Genomic DNA, 24,460 nt, shown 5'->3' on the forward strand with positions numbered 1-24,460 from the left:
AGAGAAATTGAATTATTCATATATTGCTGGTAGGAATATAAAATGGTACAGCTACTCAAAAATAGTTTGGCAGCTTCTTTAAAAAGTACACATGCAACCACCATATAACCCAGCAATTGCACTCTTGGGCATGTAACCAGAATAATGAATACTATTCACGTAAAAACCTGTACACAAATGTTTATAGCAGATTTATTTGCCAAAAACTGGAAACAATGCAGCTGCCCTTCAGTGCATGTATGGTTAAACTGTGGTATAGTCATAATGGATTATTACTCAAAATAAAAAAGAATAAACTATCAGTTCATAAAAAAATGTAGATGACTCTCCAGAGAAATAATATGGAGTAAAAAAGGCCAATACCAAACAGCATATACTGTATGATGCCATTTATGTAACATTTGTGAAATCATACGAGTATAGAAATGGAGAACAGATTAGTGATCATCAGGAGTTAATGAGTGAGGAATGAGAGTAAGAGGGAAGTGGGTGTGGCTATAGAATAATTACAAAAGGGATGCTAATGGTGATGGAAACATCTGAATTTTGAATATCAATGTCACTTTTCTGGATGTGATATTGCACTGTTGTATTATAAGATGTTACCATTGGGGAGAACTGAATACATGGGATATTTATGTATTACTTCTAACAACTATATGTAAATCTATGATTGTCTTAAAATGAAAAGTTTAATTTTAAAAAATAGGACTTCACAGTGGAAAAACTTGACAAACACTACCTAAAATAGGTGATCAATTTCTACATGCACAGTCACAAATAATGTTAATAGTATATACTTATTTTTTAAATTTTTATTCTGTTATGCTAATTGGATGTTAACTACACCAGAATTAAAATTTAAAACTTTATTAAAAATAAGTATAAGTTTTTAATTTTAATTCCAATATAGTTAATATACAGTGTTATATTTGTTTCAAGTGTACAATATGGTGATCCAACAATTCTGTATGTTATTCAGGGCTCATTGTGGTAAACATACTCTTTAATTCCCAACATCTATTTCATTTATCCCCCTAGCATTTCCCCTCCAGTAACCATCACTTTGTTCTCTATAGTTTAGAGTATGTTTCTTAGTTTGCCTTTCTCTCTTTTATTTTTCCTTTGCTCATTTGTTTTGTATCTTAATTTCCACATATGAGTGAAATCATATGGTATTTGTCTTTCTCTGACTAACTTATTATGCTTAGCATTATACTCTTTAGTTCCATTCATGTCATTGTGAATGGCTAGATTTCATTCCTTTTTATGTCTGAATAATATTCCATTGTGTATATATACACCACATCTTTTTTCTCCATTCACTTACTGATGGACACTTGGACTGTTCCCATTATTTGGCTATTGTAAGTAATGCTGCAATAAACATGGGGGTACACGTATCTCTTTGAATTAGTGTTTTTATATTTGGTAAATACCCAGTAGTGAGATTACTAGATTGTAGGTAGTTGTATTTTTAACTCTTTGAAGAATCTCCACACTGTTTTCCAGAGTGGATTTACCAGTTTGCATTCCCACCAACAGTGCAAGAGGGTTATTTTTCTCCACATCCTTGCCAACACTTGTTTTTTCTTGTGTTTTGATTTTAGACTTTCTGACAGGTATAAGATGATATCTCATTGACTTGTATTTCATTGATGATAAGTGATATTGAAGAATGTACCCTTTATATAATGTGATTAAGATGACTCTTTATCTTGCAATCTTTCGCCTCCAAACATGTAACCCTAGTCTAGTCATGAGAAAAACATCAGACAATTCTGAGAGAAAGAATTCCTACAAAATATGTGACTAGTACTTTGCAAAACTGTCAAGGTCATCAAAAATAAGGGAAGCATCAAAACAATCACAACCAAGAAGAGTTTAAGGAAACATGGCAACTAAATGTAATGAGATATCTTGGATGGAATCCTGGAACAGAAAAGGCATTAGTTAAAAAGTAAGGAAATCTGAATGAATGATGGATGTTAGTTAATAATTAGATATCAATATTGGTTCATTAATTGTAGCAAATGTACCATACTGATAAAAACCATTAATAATGAGGGAAACTGGGTGCAAGGTATATGGTAATTCCCTATATTCTCTTTTCCATTTCTTTTAGTAAGTCTAAACTCTTCTAAAAAATAAAGTGTATTAAAAATTAGAGCTCTTGGGTGAGAGGATTCTGGGAAGATGGTGGAGTAGGAAGCATCAGGAATCTTCCCTGCTAGACAATTGCACTGGCAACAACTGTCTGATGTAACTATTTTGAAATTCTGGAGTGTACTGAAAGATCAAAACTTCCAGGGGAGCACTTGCATGGGAAATTGAAGTTAATTTTGGTCAATTTCAACTCTTAAGAGCGGGCACCCATTTCCTACCCCCAGCCACAGGGAGGCAGCTATGCCTGTGTTCCTGGAGCAGCTTGCACACAGCTTGCCAGAGCAAGGTAGGCAGAAAGGATCATGTTCTTCAAATATCAAGGATCTGCCTTCTGATCATCAACTGTTTCTTTGACTCACAGAGGTACAGACAAAAAAGCAGTGCCCATTGTTGTTGTATCTCCTTGCATTTTTGCAAACCCCACCCCCTTTAGCTGAAGTGATGCCCAGTGGATTTAAAGGACTTGTGGCCTTTCCTACCTCTCTCCCTGGATTTCTCTCTTTTTCCTCTTTTGAGGGCCACACGTTAGAGGTAAGGACACTTAAACACAACTACTATATGTGGGGAAATTAGAGAATGAACATGCATGCCCAGGGAAAGGCTCAAAAAAGACCTGAGAAGACCTTAAGTTTCTACCACAGGCTGAACTTCAGCATAGAGACAGCCTAAAACAACATCATCATCATCATCATCATCATCATCTTCATAGCAAAAGACAGCAAACCCTGTGGAAGGGGGAGAATCTAATTTCCAGAATTACCACATTATTAGATTCAAATGTCTAGTTTTCAACAACAATAAAAAAATCACAAGGCATATAAAGAAAAAAAGTATGACCCATTCAAAGGAAAAAAAATAAACAGAAATTGTTTCTGGAAAAGATTTGATGACAAATCTACCAGAAAATAAGCATCAGTCTTAAGATGTTCAATTAATTAAAGGAAGATTTGGGGAAAGTAATAAGAATAATCAATGGACAAAATGGAAATATCAATAGAGAGACAGAATATCTAAAAAGAAACCAAGAAGAAATTCTGGAGATGAAAAAGTACAGTAACTGAAATAAAAAATTCACCAGAGGGATTCAAAGGCAGATTTGCACAGGCATAAAAAAAAATCAATAAACTTCAAGATGAGGCAATGGAAGATATTGAGTTTGATGAACAGAAAAAAAAAAAATAATGAGAAGTGAACATGAGCCAAAGGGACCTGTGGGCTACCATTAAGAAGCTCAACATACACATTGTGGGAGTCCCAGAGGAGAAGAGGGGGGAGAGGAGCAGAGAGAACATTTGAAGAGATAATGGCTGGAAACTTCCCAAATTTGACGAAAGATTTGAATATAAACATCCAAGATGCTCAATAAATTCCAAGTAAGATGAACTCAAAGGGATCAAACTTTCAAATGCCAAAGAAAAAGAGAGAATCTTGAAAGCAGCAAGAGAGAAGCAACTCTTCACATACAAGGGAATCTTCAGTAAGATTATCGGCGTATTTCTCATCAAAAACTTTGGAGGTCAGATGTAGTGACCTGATACATTCAAAGTGCTAAGGAGAAAAAAAATCCCATCAACCATGGATTCCATATTCAGTAAAACTCTCCTTCAGAAGTGAGGGAGAAATTAAGACATAAACAAAAGCTGAGTGAATTTGTTACCACTAGACTGCCCTGTAAGAAATCTTCTAAAACACTAGGCAGTAGCTTGAAGCCATATGGAGAAATAAAAATTTCAATAATAGACAATTATAAAAGCTAGTATTATTGTAACTTTGGTTTATAACTCCAAATTTTTCCACATAATTTAAGAAGTTAACACATTTAAAAAGATTATTAGTTTAGGTTTTGTGACACACCGTGTATAAAGATAAGATTTTGTGACATCAACAATCGAAAGGAGTGGAGACAGAGTTGTGAAAGAGTAGAATTTTTGTATGTTATCAAAGTTAAGCAGTTATAAATTGAAATTATAATGTTATAACACTAGGATGTTAATGCAATCCCCTTGGTAACCACAAAGAAAATTGCCACAGAACATACATAAAAGGAAATGAGGAAGGAAATTAAACATTTCACTGCTAAAATCATAAAAACATGAAAGACAGTAATGCAGGCAATGAGGGACAAAAGCTTTAGACATATAGAAAACATTGTAAAATGACAGAAGTCCCTCCTTAACAGTAATTGCCTTAAGTGTAAGTGGTTTAAGCTTTGTCAAAAGGCAGAGATTGAAAGAATGGATAAAAACACACAATCCAACTATATACTACCTACAAGAGATTCATTTTATTTATTTATTTAAAAGTTTTAATTTTAATTCCAGTCAGTTAACAGTGTTATATTAGTTTTACAGGTATAATATAGTGATTCAACAATTCTATACATTATCCAGTGCTCATCACAAGTGAACTTCTTAACACCTATCACTTATTTAACCCACTCCCCCACACCCCTCCCCTTTGGTAACCATCAGTTTGTTCTTAGAAGAGACTCATTTTAAATATAAATACACAAGTACATTGCACATGAAAGCATGGGAAAAGATACCATGCAAATTGTAACCAAAAGAGAGCAGGGGTGGCCATAATAGCCACCCCTGCTCTCTATTAAATAATAGACATTATTTAATTTTTTAAAACTTAAAAAAAAGATTTTATTTATTTATTTGTGAGAGAGAGACAGAGTACAAGTGGGAAGAGGGACAGAGGGAGAAGCAGACTCCCTGATGAGCAGGGAGGCTGACATGGGGATCAATCCCAGGATCCTGAGATCATGACCTAGGCCAAAGGCAGATGCTTAATTAACTGAGCCACCCAAGAACCCCCCCAAATAGGCTTTAAATTAAAAAAAATTACAGGAGACAGAAAGGTCATTATGTATTAATAAAATATTCAATACAGTTATATCTTAATGGCCAATGCATAGAGAAACAAGGATAGAGAAATGAGCCAATGCTAGAGGAGCTGTCCAAAGTACAGAGAAATGTCCTGGAGTCTCTCTTCCTCTCTACCATGGATGCTTTTCCCCAAGAGGCTGGGAGCCAGGAAAAGTAGAAGAATAGTTTTGAGGGCAAACACAGCCAGGAGCAGCACAGACCTCAAAAAGCTGCACCCTAGGGATCAGAGTGAACCAGAAGTAAAATATCCTCTTCCTTTATAGCTTATTAGACCACTGTTCCATTTTAAATGCAGATGACTAAAAGCCACTATATTCATAACAGAGTTCAAGTTAGACCATCTGGAACTATGTTGGAAGACTTAACTTTGTGATTGATTGATAACTGGCCCAGTATCATTTTCCCCCTACTTCTTCTTGCCATTTACTTTTAGAGCCATGTATTTTGTTGTCCTTTAGATATTCATAGAAAAACTTTTCTAGGGTTTTTAAAAAAAAACATGATAAAAAACGCATAACATACAATTTGCCATCTTAATCGTCTTTAAAGTGTTTAATTAAGCAGTGTTAAGTATATTTGCAGAAACTGAAAGAATGGATTAAAAACATGATCCAGTTAGAAGTTTTTCATCTTAAAAAACTGAAATTTCATACCCACTAAACAAGAACTCTCCATTTCCCCCTCTGCTCAGTCCTGGTAAACACCATTTTACTTTCTGTTTCTATTAATTCCTCAGGGATTTTATACATGCACATGCATACCTACACAAGAACAGAGACATTAAATCTAACTGACAAGATGTTAACATTTGTTGAATCCACATAGTATGCATAGAATGCACTGTATTATTCTTCCAGCTTTTCTGTGTTTGAATTTCTTCAAAATAAAAATGTGGATAAAAAGTAATGGAATATTTGGGAATGACAAAAATAGTAGGGATAAGATAAAACTGGACATTAGTCAAACAAAAACTGAAAAATTTTGCCACCAGATGACTGGAAATAAAGGAAGTTCTGGGGGCCCCTGGGTGGCTCGGTTGGTTAAGCATCTGCCTTCAGCTCAGGTCATGATCCCAGGGTCCTGGGATGGAACACTGCATTGGGGCTCCCTGCTCAGTGGGGAGTCTGCTTCTCCCTCTCTCTCTGCTCCTCCCCCTGCTTGTGCTCACTTGCGCTCTCTCTGCTAAATGGATGAATGAATGAATGAATGAATTCTTAAAAAAATAAAGGAGGTTCTAAAGGATTATATTCAAGAAGAGAGAAATGACATCAGATGCTGGATCAGATATAAGGAATTAATGAAGAACAGTGAAAATTTTGTGCACTGTTGTGGAAATAATAATGTCAATGACACTAGTGATGAGGATGATGTATTGTTTGAAGGTAGCAGTAATTCAGTTTTTTATTCGGTGAATGCCTAAAATGAAGAAAGTTCTCTACATATACTGGTGATGAAACATCTTGCTCTGAAGGCAGTGATTTCCTGGGCTTTGAGGATAAAGATAAAAAATTCTCAAAGATAAAATAAAAATAAAAATCTAGTATGGCAGCTCCTCAAAAAAATTAAAAATAATATTACTATATGATCCAGCAATTCCACTTTTTGGGATATATCCAAAATAATTGAAAGTAGGGTCCTGAAGAAATATTTGTATGTAGCATATATAATTCACAACAGTATTGTTCACATTACCTGAAAGCTGGAAGCAACCAAAGTACCCATCAACAGATGAATGAATAAACAAAATGTGGTATATACATACTATGGAATATTATTCAGCTTTAACAAGGAAGGAAATTCTGACACATATTATAATATGGATGAAACCTAAAGACATTATGCTAAGTGACATAACCCAGACAAATAAGGGCAAATTTAACAAGACTCAACAAAATGAAAAGCAGCATACAAAATGGGAAAAAATATTTGCACACTATGTATTTGATAAGGTTAATATCCAAAAATATAAAACATTTATGCAACAAATTAAATAACAAAAAAATAACCTGATTAAAAAATGGATAAAGGACCTGAATAGATATCTTTCTAAAGGATCATGGAAATGCAAATCAAAACCACAATGAAATATTATTATGTCACAGTTAGGATTGCTAATATAAAAAAGAAAAAAGATAACAAGTGTTGGCAAGATTGTGGAGAGAATGGAACCCTTGTACACTGGTAGAAACGTAAATTGATAAAACCATTTTTTTTTTTTCCAAAAAGAATTAAAGTAAAACTACCATGAGATGCAGCAATCCCACTTTGGGGCATATATCCAAAGGAAATGAAAACAGGATCTCAAAGAGATATCTGCACCCCCATGTTCACTTCAGCATTGTTCACAGTAGCCAAGACATTGAAACAACCTAACTGTTGCCTGGGTGAAGAAAATGTGGGTCATGGACATCAAAAGTATAGCATAAAGAATATAGTCAATGATATTGTAATAACAGGGTATAGTAACAGATGGTGATTACACTTACTGTGTAATATTGAGTAGTGTATATAATTGTCAAATTAATATGTTGTACACCTGAAACTAATATAATATTGTGTATCCATTATACGTTAATGATAAAGAAAATGTGAATATTATTTGTCATAAAAAAGATGGAAATTCTGTTATTTGTGTCAACATGGATGAAACTGGAGGACATTATATTAAGTGAAAAAACACAGAAAGAGCAAGACAAATACCGTGTGGTATCATCTATACATGGACTTTAAAAAAATAAAGAAGTAAAATCACAGAAACAAATAGTAGGATGATGGTTACCAGTGGCTGGGAGGAGTGACATATGGGGAGATATTGGTCAAAGGGTAAAAACATTCAGTTATAAGACGAATAAGTTATGAGGATCTAATGTACAGCATGGTGACTGTAGTTATAATACTGTATTGTGCCTTTGAAACTTGCTAAGAGAATAGATCTTAAGCTTGCTTACCAAAAAAAAAAAAAATTCAGGTGATTGTGAGGTGATGTGTTCATTAATTTGATTGCAGTAATCATTTTATAATGAATATGTACCTTAAATCATCAGGTTGTACACTTTAAATATATTTTATGTGCTCATTATACCTTAAAAATCTGGGGAAAATGGCTGCAATGGTAAATAATATGTTACGTGAATTTTATCACAATTAAAAATAAATAATAATAAAAGTAATACTTCTAGTTGTATCTCTAGTGGTAGGTAAATGAATGCTGATTTCTTATTATTATTACTGTATATATTAAAATATGCTGTATGTATGATATTTCATGATAACAATTTTCAGAAAATAATTTACAGAGATGTAAATTTTTCCTAGTTGACAATTTAACAGGATCCCAACAAATATACTTACACGGTTTCTTTATTTGATTGTTTTTTGAACTAAACAAATGGATACCTTAGATCATGTGGAAAAATATACATATGAAAAGATGCAGAAAATCTCTGAAAAAGAAAAGAACTCATTTGTTCAGTGTTTTTTAATGTGAAAGGGTGTTGGACTTTGTCATACTTTCTCTGCATCAATTTTTCTGGATCAATACTCATAAGGGTTTTCCCCCTTTATCCTTTTAATATAGGTTATATTAATTTATTTTTGTATGTTGCATCACCCTTGCATTTCTGAGACATTCCTCACGTGGTCATAGGTATAATCATTTTCCTACAAATTCTGTCTCTTTAGGTTTGTTCAGGTAGTCTATGTCTTCTTGAGTCAGTTTCAGTAGTTTGTATGTTTCTAGGAATTTGTCCATTTCATCTAGGTTATCTATTTTGTTGGCATATAATTGTTCTTTGTATTCCCTTATAATCTTTTTTACATGTAATAGGAAAAAAACATCTTGGAGAGAAAGATGTCTTCTTATTTTCCTTTGTTACACATGATACTTCTTAGACCTAAAACTAAAAGTCCCTGGCTTTCTTCCAGACAATCTACCACTTACTCAGCACAAATCATGGTATGTTGACCAACCTTAGGTTATTTGTTTAGTGTACAATATTCTCATTCATAGCCTACTTTCCCTAAGTCTGTTATGGATTGTGGTAAAATCAGGGATGCAGAGACTTGAGTAAAATGCTCTAAATAAGAATTCGTAAAGAAATCCCATGAGGCTAGCTGCAAATTTCTCAATAGAAACATGGCAAGCCAGAAAGGAGTGGCATGATATATTCAATGTGCTGTATGGAAAAAATATGCATACAAGAATTCTCTACCCAGCAAGACTATCATTCAGAATAAAGAGTTCACCAGACAAAAGCTAAAGGAGTTCATGACCACTAAACCAGCCTTGCAAGAAATAGTAAAGGGGACTCTTTGGAAAGGAAAGACCAAAAGTGAGACAGACAAGAAAGAAACAGAGACAACCTCCATAAATAATAAAACAAGTGATAAAATGTCACTAAATACTTATCTATCAATAATTATGCTGAATGTAAATTAGCTGAAACTAATGCTCCAATGAAAAGACGAGGGGTGTCAGAATGGATTAAAAAATAAGATCCATCTATATGCTGCCTACAAGAGACTCATTTTAGACCTAAGTTACCTTCCAGTTGAAAGTGAGGGGATGGAGATATGTTCATCACACAAACTGATGTCAAAAGAAAGCTGGAGTAGCGATACTTATACCAGAAAAACTAGACTTTAAAACAAAGACTATAACAAGAGATGAAGAAAGGTGTTCTATCAAATAAAGGAGGGCAATCCAACAAGAAGTACTAACAATTGTAAATACTTATGCAACCAAAATGGGGACACCCAAGTATATAAAACAGTTAATAACAAACATAAAGGAACTTATTCATAATACCATAATAGTAGAACTTTAACACCTCACTTACATCAATGGACAGATCATCTACTAACAGAAATTCAGCAAGGAATGGCTTTGAGTGACATACTGGACCAGATGGACTTAAAAGATACACACAGAACATTCCATTCTAAAACAGCGGAATACACCTTCTTTTCAAGTGCACATGGGGCATTCTCCAGAATAGATCACATATTTGGTCACAAATCAGGCCTCAATAAATACAAAAAGATTGAGATCATACCATACATCTTTTCTGACCATAAGGCTGGGAAACTAGAAATCAACCACAAGAAAAAATTTGGAAAAAACCTGCACAAATACATGAAGATTAAATAACATGATTCTAAAGAATGAATGAGTCAACTGGGAAATCATAGAAGAAACTAAAAAAACATGGAAACAAATGAAACTGAAAACACAGTGGTGCAAAACCTTTGGGATACAGCAAAAGCAGTACTAAGAAGGATATATATACCAATACAGGCCTACCTTAAGAAGGAAGAAAAATCTCAAATAAACGGCCTAACCTGATACATCAAGGAGCTGGAAAAAGAACAACAAATGAGCCTAAAGCCAGCAGAATGAAGGAAATAATAATGATTAGAGTGGAAACAAATGATATAGAAACAAAACAAAACAAAACAAAAAAAGAACAGATCAATGAAACCAGGAGCTGGTTTGTGGAAAGACTTAATAAAATTGATTAACTTATAGCCAGACTTATCAAAAAGAAAAGAAAAATCCCCTAAATAAGTAAAATCACAAACAAGAGAGGAGAAATAAAACCAATACCAAAGAAATACAAAAAATTATGAGACTATTATGAAAAACTATATGCCAACAAAGTGGACAACCTGGACAAAATGGATAAATTCCTAGAAATATATAAACTACCAAAACCAAAACAGGAAGAAATAGAAAACTTGAATAGATGAATAACCACCAAAAGAATTAAGTCAGGAATCAAAAATCTTCCAACAAAAAAAAAAGTCCAGGGCCAGAAATTTACATAGAGGAATTCTACCAAACATTTAAAGAAGATTAATACTCATTCTTCTCAAACTATTTCAAAAAACTGGGGCATCTGAGTGGCTCAGTGGGTTAAAGCTTCTGCCTTCGGCTCAGGTCATGATCCCAGGGTCCTGGGATCGAGCCCCACATGGGGCTCTCTGCTCAGTGGGGAGCCTGCTTCCCTTCCTCTCTCTCTGCCTACCTCTCTGCCTACTTGTGATCTCTGTCTGTCAAATAAATAAATAAATAAATAAATATTAAAAAAAACTATTTCAAAAAATAGAAATGGAAGGAAAACTTCCAAATTTGTTCTATGAGGCCAGCATTACCTTGATACCAAAACCAGATAAAGTCTTCACTAAGAAGAACTCCAGGCCAATATTCCTGATGAAGATGGATGGAGAAATTCTTAGTGAAATACTAGTAAACTGAATCCAACAATACATTAAAAGAATAATTCACCACAATCAAGTGGGATTTATTCCTAGGTTGGAAGAGTGGTTTAATATTTGCAAATCAATCAGCAAGGTACACCACATTAATAAAAGAAAAGAACCACATGGTCCTTTCAATAGGTGCAGAAAAAGCATTTGACAAAGCACAATATCATTTATGATAAAAACCCTCAACAAAGTAGGGTTAGAGGGAACATACCTCAACATAATAAAAACCATCCACAAAACCCCCACAGCTAATATAATCCTTAATGGGAAAGAACTGAGAGTTTTTCCTCTACGGTCAGGAACCAGACAGGGATGTCCACTTTCACCATTGTTACTTAACATAGTACCAGAAAGCCTAGCCACCAATCAGATAATAAAAAGAAATAAAGGAATACAAATCAGCAAGGAAGAAGTAAAACTGTCACTATTTGCAGAAGACATGATACTCTATACAAAAAACCCAAAGGTTCCACCAAAAAACTGCTAGAATTGATAAATGAAATCAGTAAATTTGCAGGATACAAAATCAATGTACAGAAATCAGTTGCATTTCTGTAAACAATAATAAAGCAGCAGAAATAGAAATCAAGTGATCAATCCCATTTATAATTGCAGCAAAACCCATAAGATACCTAGGAATAAACCAAACCGAAGAAGTGAGAGACCTGTACTCTGAAAACTATAGAATGCAGATGTAAGAAATTGAAGAGGACAGAAAAAAAAAAAAGGAAAGACATTCCATGCTCATAGACTGGAAGAACAAATATGGTTAAGATGTCTATATTACTCTAAACTATCTATTAAATCTAATTACATTTACTATAAACCCTATCGAAACACCAACAGCATTTTTCACAGAGCAATCGTAAAATTTGTATGGAACCACAAAGACTCTGAATATTCAAAGTAACCTTGAAAAAGAAAAGCAAACCTGGAGGCAAAACAATTCCAGATTTCAAGTTATATTACAAAGCTGTCATGATCAGAACAATATGGCACTGGCAGAAAAATAGACATGTAGTTCGATGGAACAGAATAGAAAACTCAGATATAAACCCACAACTATATGGTCAATTAATCTTCAACAGAGAAAGCAGCACTATTAAATGAGGAAAAGATAGTCTGTTCAACAAATGGTGTTGGGAAAACTGGACAGCAACATGCACAAGAATGAAACTGGACCACTTCCCTACACCATACACAAATATAAATACAAAATGGATTAAAGACCCAAATGTAAGACAGGAAATCATTAAAATCCTAGAAGAGAACAAAAGCAGTAACCTTTTTGACATTGGCCATAGTAACTTATTAGATATGTCTTTCTGAGGCAAGGGAAGCAAAGCAGAAATAAACTATTGGGATTTCGCCCAAATAAAAAAGTTCTGCACAGCGAAGGAAGTAATCAACAAAACTAAAAGGCAACCTACAGAATGGGAGAAGATATTTGCAAATGACATATCTGGTAAAGGGTTAGTATCCAAAATATATAAAGAACTTAGAAAACTCAACACCTACAAAATGAATGATCTAGTTAAAAAATGGGAAGGAAACATAAATGGACATTTTCCCAAAGAGGACATACAGGTATTCAACAGATACATGAAAAGATGCTCAATATCACTTACCACCAGGGAAATACAAATCAAAACTACAATGAGATGTCATGTTATGCCTATCGGAATGGTCAAAATCAACAACACAAGAAACAAGTGTTGGTGAGGATATGGAAGAAGGGGACTCCTTTTATACTGTTGGTGGTAATGCAAACTGGTGCAGCCACTCTGGAATATAGTATGGAGGTTTCTCAAAAAGTTGCAAATAGAATTACCCTATGATCCAGCAATTGCACTGTTGGGTATTTATCTAAAGAATACAACAATACGAATTTGAATGGATACATGTACTCCAATGTTTATAGCAGGATTATCTACAATAGCCAAATTATGGAAATAGCCCAAATGTCCATCGACTGAGGAATAGATAAAGAAGAGGTGGTATGTATGTATATAAGTACATACATACATACACACAACGGAATATAACTGAGCATTAAAAATAACAAAATCTTGCTATTTGCAATGATGTAGATGGAGCTAGAGAGTATGCTAAGTGAAATAAGTCAGGGAAAGACAAATGTCATATGATTTCACTCATATGTGCAATTTCAGAAACAAAACAAATGAGCATAAGGAAAAGAAGACAGAGGCAAACCAAGAAACAGACTCTAAACTATAGAGAACAAACAGATGGTTACCAGAGTGGAGGTGGGTGGGAAGATGGGTTAAATAAGTGATGGAGATTAAGTAGTGCACTTGTGGTGAGCACCAGGTATTGCAGTGTTGAATCACTACATTGTACACTAGAAACTAGTGTTACACTGTATATTAATGAATTTAAATAAAAACTTAAAAACAGTAAAAAAAAATATGGTCCCTTAAATGAGTAATTCTTCTTGAATGTTTCTGGAGAGTCAGGATCATACAATGCTATTTGATACTGTTCTAAATTCTATTCAGTGATGAAGTAAACCTTACTTTCAGCTCACAGCTTACGTTTTAAAATTGTTCTAATTCTTGTTGATTTTGAAATACAAATTTGATGATAGTATTGTGGTTATGTTTAAAAAGGAAAATCCTTGCTTTTTAGAAGTACATATGGAAAAATATCAAAATTTTTACAGAAAATTATGTCTGGAGGGGAGTTGCAAAGATGGTGAAGGAATAGGGGACCCTTTTTAAAAACCAGTCCTCTGATCACTCTGAACACCCACATAATCAGTCTGAGATGTAAGAAGATATATTTGGATCTCTACAAACAGAATATCTCGGGTGGTTGGTCTCGAGGTATGAAGCAGAAAACCGTGATTCTGCGGGCAGATATCAGAAGATAAACAGAAGGGGGAGGAAGACTCTGTCACTGGAGTGCAAAAGCCTCCCATGCTGGGGACCAGACACAGACTGGAAGACTGATAGCAGTGGGGAAAGGACTTTAGGGCAGCCCCCCACACTGGAGGGGCTGCCCTGGAGCTGCCCCTGGAGCTGTGGGGGCATGCATGTGAACTGGGGGTGGCTGGTGGTTTTAGAAGACCAAAGGCAGAGACATGCTTGGACCTGGGAGCTAGGGCTGTGAGTTCTGCTGTGGGGTGCACAATCAAGGGCGCTGTGGTTTTTAGCAGTGCAGACACAGAGACAGTGTGGCCTGGAGAGCTCACTGAAGAACAGACTGTGACCTCTCTGTTCTGAGACAGAGCTTTGGATATGGGCATTTCTGCTCTGACTCTTGGAAGAGATGTGGAAAGCCACCAGAGAAAAAAAGCCCCTTCAAAACCAGTTTTCACTGAGCCCATCCCCCCCATAGGGGGCAGGGCAACTCTGCCCAAACAGGGTTGCCTGAATAACAGTGTGACAGGCCCCTGCCCCAGAAGACAGGCTGGAAGAGCAAGAGGCTGACAACCCTGAGGTCCCTATAAAACAGGTGCATTTTGCTTGGGTTGTGGCCATTAATTTGGACTCTCAACCACCCCTCAATAGAATGACTAAGAGAAGGAACTCCCAAAATAGGGAAGACTCAGAGACTGTGACCTCTGCCACATAAATAATGGATATGGGTATAAGCAAGGTGTTAGAAATAGACTTCAAGGTAATAGTCATGAAAATGATAGCTAGGATGGAGAAAACCATTAATGGTAACATGGATTCTCTAAGGGCAGAAATGAGAGCTGATCTGGCAGAACTTAAAAATGCTATCAAGGAGATCCAATCTAATCTAGATACTCTAAAATCTAGGGTAAACGAGGCAGGAGAATGAATTAGTGATCTAGAAGACAAACTGATAGAAAGGAAGAAACAGGAGGAGATCTGGAACAAACAGCTTAGAAGACATGAAAACAGAATTAGAAAAATAAATGATGCCATTAAACATTCCAATGTCAAAATTATTGGGATCCCTGGGAGGGGTTGGAGAGAAAGAGAGAGAGAGAGAGAGAGAGGACTAGAAGATATATTTGAGGAAATTGTAGCTGATAACTTCCCTAATCTGGGGAATGAAATAAGCATCCATGTCCTAGAAGCAGACCAAAATCCAGAAGGGACCTAGACCCCTCCCAACATCCAGAAGAGCAGACCAATGCCCTGGCATGTAATAGGAAAACTCGCAAATCTTAGAACCAAGGAAACCATCTTAAGGGCAGTTGGGGGAAGAGATTCCTTATGTACAGAGTGAGGAACATCAGAATAATGTCAGAACTGTCCACGGAGACCTGGCAAGCAAGAAAAGGTTGGCAAGATGTATTTAGCATATTAAATGAGAAGAACGACCAGCCAAGAATTCTTTATCCAGCAGGGCTCTCTTTCAGAATGAATGGAGAGATAAGGAGTTTCCAGGACTGGCAAAAACTGAAAGAATATGTGACCACTTAGAAGGCCATGCAAGAAATATTAAGGGGGGGGCGGTTCTATAAAAGGAGAAAGACCCCAAGAATGATATAGAACAGAAATTTACAGAGAAAATCTATAGAAACAAGGACTTCACAGGCAACATGATGACAATAAAATTGTTATCTTTCAATAATCACTCTCAATGTGAACAGCCTAAATATTCCCATAAAATGGCACAGGGTTGCAGACTGGATAAAAAGACAGGATCCACCCATATGTTGTCTACAAAAGACTCATTTTTGAACCTAAAGATACAACCAGACTGCAAGTGAAGGGATGGAGAACCATCTTGCATGCCAATAGACTGCAAAAAAAAAAAAAAAAAAAAAAAAACCAAAAAGCAAAACAAAAACAAAACAAAAAAACTGGGGTAACAATTCTTATATCAGACAAATTAGACTTTAAGCTAAAGACTGTAGTTAGAGATACAGAAGGGCACTATATCATTCTTAAAGTGTCTATCAAACAAGAAGATCTAACAATTGTAAATACCTATGCCTCCAACATGGGAATAGCCAACTACATTAGCCAACTGTTAACCAAAATAGAGAGACATATTGCTAATAATACATTAATATCAGGAGATCTCAACACTCCACTCTCAGCAATAGACAGATCATATAAGCAGAAAATCAACAAAGAAACAAGAGCTTTGAATGACAGACTGGGCCAGATCGACTTCATAGATATATACAGAATATTCCATCTTAAAACAACAGAATACCCATTCTTCTCGAGTGCACATGGAACTTTCTCCAGAGTAGACAACATACTGGGTCACAAATTAGGTCTCAACCAATACCAAAAGATTGAGATTATTCCCTGCATAGTCTCAGACCACAATGCTTTGAAACTGGAACTCAATCACAAGAAAAAGATTAGAAGAAATTAAAATACTTGGAAGCTAAAGACCATCCTGCTCAAGAATGTTTGAGTCAACCAGAAATCAAAGAAGAACTTAAACAATTCATGGAAAACAATGAGAATGAAAACACATCATTCCAAAACCTATGGGGTATGGCAAAGGCAGTCCTAAGGAGGAAATACATAGCCATCCAAACCCTACTCAAAAAAAATAGAAAAATCCTGAATACACAAACTATCTTTACACCTTAAAGAACTGGAGAATCAACAACAAATTTAGCTTAACCTGGGCATGGGAGGGGAAATAATTAAGATTAGAATAGAGATCAACAAATTATAAGCCAGAAATACAGTAGAATACATCAAGGAAACTAGGAGCTGGTTCTTTGAAAGAATTATAAGATCGATAAACCACTAATCAGACTTACCCAAAAGAAAAGAGAGGAACCCAAATTAATAAAATTATGAATGAAAGGGGAGAGATCACGACTATCACCAGGGAAATAGAAACAATAATCAGAAATTTTTATCAACAGCTATATGCCAATAAATTAAGCAACCTGGAAGAAATGGATGCATTCCTGGAAACCTATAAACTATCAAGACTGAAAGAGGAAGAAATTGACAACCAGAATAGACCAATAACCAGAAACAAGATTGAAGCAGTGATCAAAAACCTGCCAAAAAGCAAAAGCCCAGGGCCTGATAGATTCCCTGGGGAATTCTATCAAACATTCAAAGAAGAAATAATACCTATTATCCTGAAGCTGCTTCAAAAAACAGAAACAGAAGGAAAACTTACAGACTCATTCTATGATGCCAGCATTACCTTAATCCCAAAAGCAGGCAAAGACCCCATTAAAGGGGAGAATTTAAGACCAACATCCTTGACATATATGGATGACAAAATTCTCAACAAGATCCTGGTTAATAGGATCCAACAGTACATTAAAAGGATTATTAACCACAACCAGGTAGGATTTATTCCTGGGATGCAAGTGTGGTTCAACATTTGTAAATCAATCAATGTGATAGAACACATAAATAAGAGAAGAGGCAAGAACCACATGGTCCTCTCAATTGGTGAAGAAAAAGCATTTGACAAAATACAGCATCATTTCCTGATTAAAACTCTTCAGAGTATAGGGATAGAGGAAACATTCCTCAATTTCATAAAATCCACCTATGAAAAACCAACAGTGAATATCATTCTCAATGGGGAAAAGCTGAGAGCCTTTCCCCTGAGATTCAGGAATATGACAAAGATGCTGACTCTTGCCATTATTGTTTAACATAGTACTAGAAGTCCTAGCAACAGCAGTCAGACAACAGAAAGAAATAAAAGGTATTCAAATTGGCAAAAAAGTAGTCAAACTTTCTCTTTTTGATAAAGAGATAGAGATATGTGATACTCAGAGATATCTCATGGCACTTTATGTGGAGAACCCAAGAGACTCCAACCCCAAATTATTAGAACTCATACAGCAATTCAGTAATTTGGCAGGATACAAAATCAATCTACAGAAATCAGTTGTTTTCTTATACACTAACAATGAAACTATAGAAAGAGAAATTAGAAAATCACTTCCATTGACAATAGGACCAAAATCCATAAGATACCTTGGAATAAACCGAACCAAAGAGGTAAAGAATCTTCACCCTAGGAACTACAGAAGACTCATGAAAGAAATCCAAGAAGACATCAAAAGATGGAAAAACATTCCATGCTCATGCTTATTTTAACAATAAACATTGTTAAAATGTCTATGCTGCCCAGAGCAATCTATACTTTCAATGCCATGCTGATCAAAATACCATCAGCATTTTTCAAAGTGCTGGAACAAACATACTAATATTTGTATGGAACCAGAAAAGACCCTGAATCATCAAGGAAATGTTGAAAAAGAAAAACTAAAGCTGGGGGCATCACGTTGCCTGACTTCAAGCTTTACTACAAAGCTGTGATCACCAAGACAGCATGGTACTGGCACAAAAACAGATACATAGACCAGTGGAACAGAGTAGAGAGCCCAGATATGGACCCTGAACTCTATAGTCAAATAATCTTCAACAAAGCAGGAAAAAATATCCAGTGGAAAAAATAGTCTCTTCAATAAATGGTGCTGGGAAAATTGGACAGCTATGTATAGAAGAATGAAACTCAACCATTCTCTTATACCATACACAAAGATAAACTCAAAATGGATGAAAGACCTCAACATGAGGCAGGAATCTATCAAAATCCTAGAGGACAACATAGGCAGTAACCTCTTCAACATTGGCCACAGCAATTTCTTTCAAGACATGTCTCCAAAGGCAAAGGAAACAAAAGAGAAAATGAAATTTTGGGACTTCATCAAATCAAAAGCTTCTGCACAGCGAAGGAAACAGTCAACAAAACAAAGAAGCAACCCACAAATGGGAGAAGATATTTGCAAATGACACTACAGACAAAGGGCTGATATCCAGGATCTATAAAGAACTCCTCAAACTCAACACACACAAAACAGATAATCATGTGAAAAAAATGGGCAGAAGACATGAACAGACACTTCTCCGAAGAAGACATACAAATGGCTAACAGACACATGAAAAAATGTTCATTATCATTAGCCATCAGGGAAATTCAAATCAAAACCACATTGAGATACCACTTTACACCAGTTAGGATGGCAAAAATTGACAAGGCAAGAAACAACAAATTTTGGAGAGGTTGTGGAGAAAGGGGAACCCTCTCACACTGTTGGTAGGAAGGCAAATTGGTGCAGTCATTTTGGAAAACAGTGTGGAGGTTCCTCAAAAAATTAAAAATAGAGCTACCCTATGACCCCTCAATTTCACTTGGTATTTACCCCGAAGATACAGATGTAGTGAAAAGAAGGGCCATATGTACCCCAATGTTCATAGCATCAATGTTGGCTATAGCCAAACTGTGGAAAGAACTAAGATGCACTTCAACAGACAAATGGATAAAGAAGATATGGTCCATATATACAATGGAATATTACTTAGCCATCATAAAGGATCAATGTGCAATTTTTGCATCTTCATGGATGGGACTGGAAGAGATTATGCTAAGTGAAATAAGTCAAGCAGAGAAAGTCAATTATCATATGGTTTCACTTATTTGTGGAACATAAGGAATAGCATGTAGGACATTAGGAGAAGGAAAGGAAAAATGAAGTGGGGGGAATCTGAGGGGGAGATGAACCATGAGAGACTGTGGATTCTGAGAAACAAACCGAGGGTTTTAGAGGAGACAGGGGGGCAGGAATGGGTTAGCCTGGTGATGGTTATTAAGGAGGGCATGTATTGCATGGAACACTGGGTGTTATATATAAACAACGAGTCATGGAACACTACATTAGAAACTAATGATATACTGTATGGTGACTAACATAACCTAATTTTTTTTAAAAAAGGAAAAGAAATATGTGTCTGGTATTTGCTTCAAAATATTCAGAAGGTTGGAGTGGGGCAGTGATGGTGAGGAGGATGAGTGGAGATACAGAAGAATGAAGATTGACCATGTGTGATAATTGCTGAAGCTAGGTGATTGGGTTCATTTTGGTATTCTGTCTGCATTTACCTGTGCTTAATGAGTAATTAGTAATATCAAGATTTTCTTTCCTTACCCTGCCAAGATTCTCCTCCAACAGCCTCCTGGCTCAGCACATTAGAAACCGTCTCAGGCTAAGTATGGTATACATTAATTAACTCATGGAGAATGCATATAGAATACAACTAAATATAGCTCTGATGGTGCTGTTAGTAATGAATCAACACTTTGAAGATCTTGAAAATGTCCCTAGTGAATGCAGTGCATCCTGTTCAACGTATGGAGCCCAAGTTTCCTACTGGAGAAATGTCTACACTTCTCCTCTCCATAACTCCTTCTACACTTTAACCCCAAGTCCTTTGCAATTATGCCATAAAATCCCAATTCCAGTAGGTCTTGAAAGGGGACAGATGTCACTCAGAATGATTGAAAAATGATAGAATCTGGAAATTTCAGTTAGAGATGGTAGACCCAATAGTCCAGAAAACTCACAAAAATGACAGTAATGGGATATTATGAAGGTATAAATATACTAGAATCTAGAGGAGACAAATAATAGCAACATAATTTTGGAAGAAGGAAACAATGAAACTGACTTTGCACATCTAAATCCCAAACAATGGAGAAAACTGAAAGATAATCCAGTTCACCCTGAGAAACCCCCTCAAAGGTCAAGAATTGGCAGCATCCAGTACTTCTGAATATGGGAATGAAGATGATGATAAAAACCATAGGGAGATGGAGAGGAGAAGGGAGTTGAGGGAAATTGGAAGGTAAGATGAACCATGAAAGACTATGGACTCTGAAAAACAATCTGAGGGTTTTGAAGGGGCGGTGGGTGGGAGGTTGGGGGAGCCAGGTGGTGGGTATTATGGAGGGCACATATGGCATGGAGCACTGGTGTGGTGCATAAACAATGAATTCTGTTACGCTGAAAAGAAATTAATAAAAAAAAAATCCCCAAGTGTTGATTGTCTAAATTTTACCTAATATCAGTTAGATCCCTAGATTCCCACCCCATTGAGCACAGTCAGCCAACTTCCTTTCTTCTATCTTGGCGAAAGATTGGAGATTCATTCTTCAGAGAAGGTAAAACAATTTCTGGAGCAGGGAACCCAGGCACAATTGAAGTAGCAAGTACTACACTTAGAGTAGTATAATTCATTTACATGAAAGTTTACATACTCATTATGGACACCCACCTCATCCCAGTCTCTGAAATTACTGCTCTTTAGATTTACTACAGGGGAAAGATTGGACAACTCTTTGTGAGGAATCTGATCACCCTGACAGAAAAGACTAAATGATACTGACATGGGGAGTTGCTCCCAAAAATAGAGCAATCAGAATACCCTACAGAGTAAATTAGTCTCTAAATCCCATCCATGTGCACAGAACTTCTAACCAGCTTCCTAGTATTCAAATCTTAAATACAAGTAGTCAACCAACGATCACCAAGCATTTGAAGAAACACAATCTTAAATAATAGAAAGACAGAGGACCAAAACCATCAAACAGAGAAAGTAACTTTGGAAAAAACAGAGGCCATACATGAAAAGGAAAACTTAAAGAAATCTAAACATTCCATTTCTCTAACATTTCTTTAGCATATTTATTCCACAGTTCAGTCTTCCTACTTTGGGACCTACTTTATCACCTCAACAAAATCCTGAGCCACCTTAGATCTGGTGTGTGCTAGATCTTCCTACCTCTAGTAAATTTCTCATGTATGTGTCTTACCTACCTAGAAACAATTGAACTTTCTTTTAAAAATTTGCATCATAATTAAATATTTAGGAATAAAGGGGCTTGACATCTGCCATTTATTCTCAAATGGTTTAACAACAACAACAGCAACAACAACAACAACAACAACTTAAGGTTTATGGAATTCCCTGTACCATTAGTGCAATGTTAATACAGAAATCTTTTATAAGTTTTACATTACATTACATTTACATGAACGTTTTCATTTGCAAAAATATAAGTTTTATGTTTAAAAAAAACAAAAGGTAAAAAAACGTGTTAGACAACATATATGTACATACAGCCCTGTGTGGCCACCTTCCCTTGGGATTTACCATAGGAAGTTTTATTTAGAAACTGCTTATCAAGCACAGTTCCAATTTTCCATTTGAAATACTGTCTCTTGAAGGTCACTGCTCCCAGTGATTCTAAGGGAAAGAATTCAGCTCTTCATCATATCCCTCTCCCTTTCAGAGAATATTTCAAACAATATTACTCATGACGAGTTCATCTCAATTTCTTTGTGATTTTTCTAACAATCTGAATGCCAGAAAGGGACATTTCTTGGCTCAGATTTAAAGCATGCTTAGATTTAGGTAGTGTTGAATATGAGTGTACAATTCCATTATCATGGAAAAGTCCCCAGAAGGGGACATTATAAAGACTGCACCCGTAGGGTCCAATTGTTGCAAGGAGTTTTATTCAAGGAAGATAGTCAAAAGATCTTAAATAATTTAAAAATATTTTACATTTTTGTCTTGTGTCCCTTTCAGAATATGAAATAGAATCCAATTTATACATGCCAGCAACACTTTAAAAAACTTTTTATTTAAATTCAATTTAGTTAACATATAATGTATTATTAATTTTAGGGGTAGAATTTAGTGATTCATCAGTTACATATATACCACCCAGTGCTCATTCCATCAAATGCCCTCCTTAATGTTCAAGACCCACTTATCCCATACCCCCACTTAACTCTCCTCCAGCAACTCTGTTTTCTGTAGTTAAGAGTTTCTTATGGTTTGCCTCCCTCTGTTTTTATCTTATTTTACTTTTCCTTCCCTTCCACTAGGTTCATCTGTTTTTTTTCTTAAATTTGACATATGAGTGAAATCATATGGTATTTGTCTTTCTCTGACTGACTTATTTCACTTAGCATAACAACCTCTAGTTCCATCCACATCATTGCAAATGGCAAGATTTCATTCTTTTTGATGGATAATATTCCAGTGTGTGTTTGTGTGTGTGTGTGTGTATGTGTGTGTATATACATATATATGCATATATATGTATATATATATATATATCACATCTTCTCTATCTTCTAGTTCTCTATTATGTAGGTTAGCTTAGCTTTTCTCTTTACATACTTCATCTCCTTTGCCCACCTTTGAGATATTGTCCTCCTCAGTTTATTTTTCTATTTCTGCACTGCAAAAGTGTAAGAAATTAGTCTCCTGGTTGAGGCTGCTAAGCTGGAAAGATTCCATCTCTTTACTTACTTGAGGAAGAGAGAAAAATTGAGAAACCTGACACCTTAATAATTTTTTGCCCTTTCACTTAAGCAAAAAGGGAAAAAGCATCCAGGAACCAGTCTCTAGGACAATCCAAGTAATTCCACCTGGCAGTCCTTTTCCTCAGTGGGGCTGCTTTTAACAGACAATACTTGCAGAACATTTTTCACATATTACTCTTTAAAAAACTATTTATTAAGGTTTGAAATGCAGACAAATATGAAGAAGAAACAAAATATAATTCAATGTGCAGATACACTTTCAATAATAGTATTTTTTTCTTGACTGGGAAAATAACTATTTTGTTTGGAAGTGTGGGCGGATATCTAGTCTCAGAACTCTGGAACTGCTTTTTGGTGCCAGCAGCCTCAGTGCCCTTGAGCATGTTGAAGCTCACAGTCTCTCACAAGGGCTGGCACTCACCGCCTGTGACAATGTTGCCAATGTTGACATCCCTGAAGCAGGGGGGCAGGTGCATGGATATGTTCTTATGGCATTTTTCGAAGCAGTTGTACTTTTGGATGTAGTGGAGGTAACCTTGGCAGATGACAATGGTCCTATGCATCTTCATTTTGGTCACCACACCAGACAGAATCTGCCCTTGGATGGAGACATTACTAGGAAAGGGGTATTTCTTGTCAATAACATCTTGAAGCCCCGACCAATGTTTTTGTACTATCATGAGAGCTTCTTCTTACCAATTCCTCCAAGCAGGCCCCTCTTCTTATTTTGAAAGATGGTCAGTGGCTTTTGTTGGGCATGCTAAGTGGGAATGTCTGCCATCTTCCTGGCCACCCAAAGATAGTATTTTTAATAATAAAATAAATACATACCTATGTCCAGAAAATTCAAACAAAAAGGATAAAAAGAAATGTTTTCCTTCACCCATCCTGCTCCCCAGTTTTTCTCCTCAAAGGTAAAGGAACTGACAACCGTTTGTTGTGTACTCTTCCAGAAATACATTAATGCATATGTTAGCATATGTGTAGCCCATAGCATCATCTCAAA

General features: G+C 35.8%; 1 pseudogene; it reads right to left on the reverse strand.

Moving 5' to 3' along the window:
* Positions 1–2,790: 2,790 nt before the first annotated feature.
* On the reverse strand, positions 2,791–24,235 carry LOC116861208 (annotated as a pseudogene).
* Between the last annotated feature and the right edge of the window lie 225 nt (positions 24,236–24,460).

This window comes from Lontra canadensis, unplaced genomic scaffold, assembly GCF_010015895.1.
Source record: "Lontra canadensis isolate GAN:19392208 unplaced genomic scaffold, GSC_riverotter_1.0 scaffold192, whole genome shotgun sequence".
In the NCBI taxonomy this organism is placed as follows: Eukaryota; Metazoa; Chordata; class Mammalia; order Carnivora; family Mustelidae; genus Lontra; species Lontra canadensis.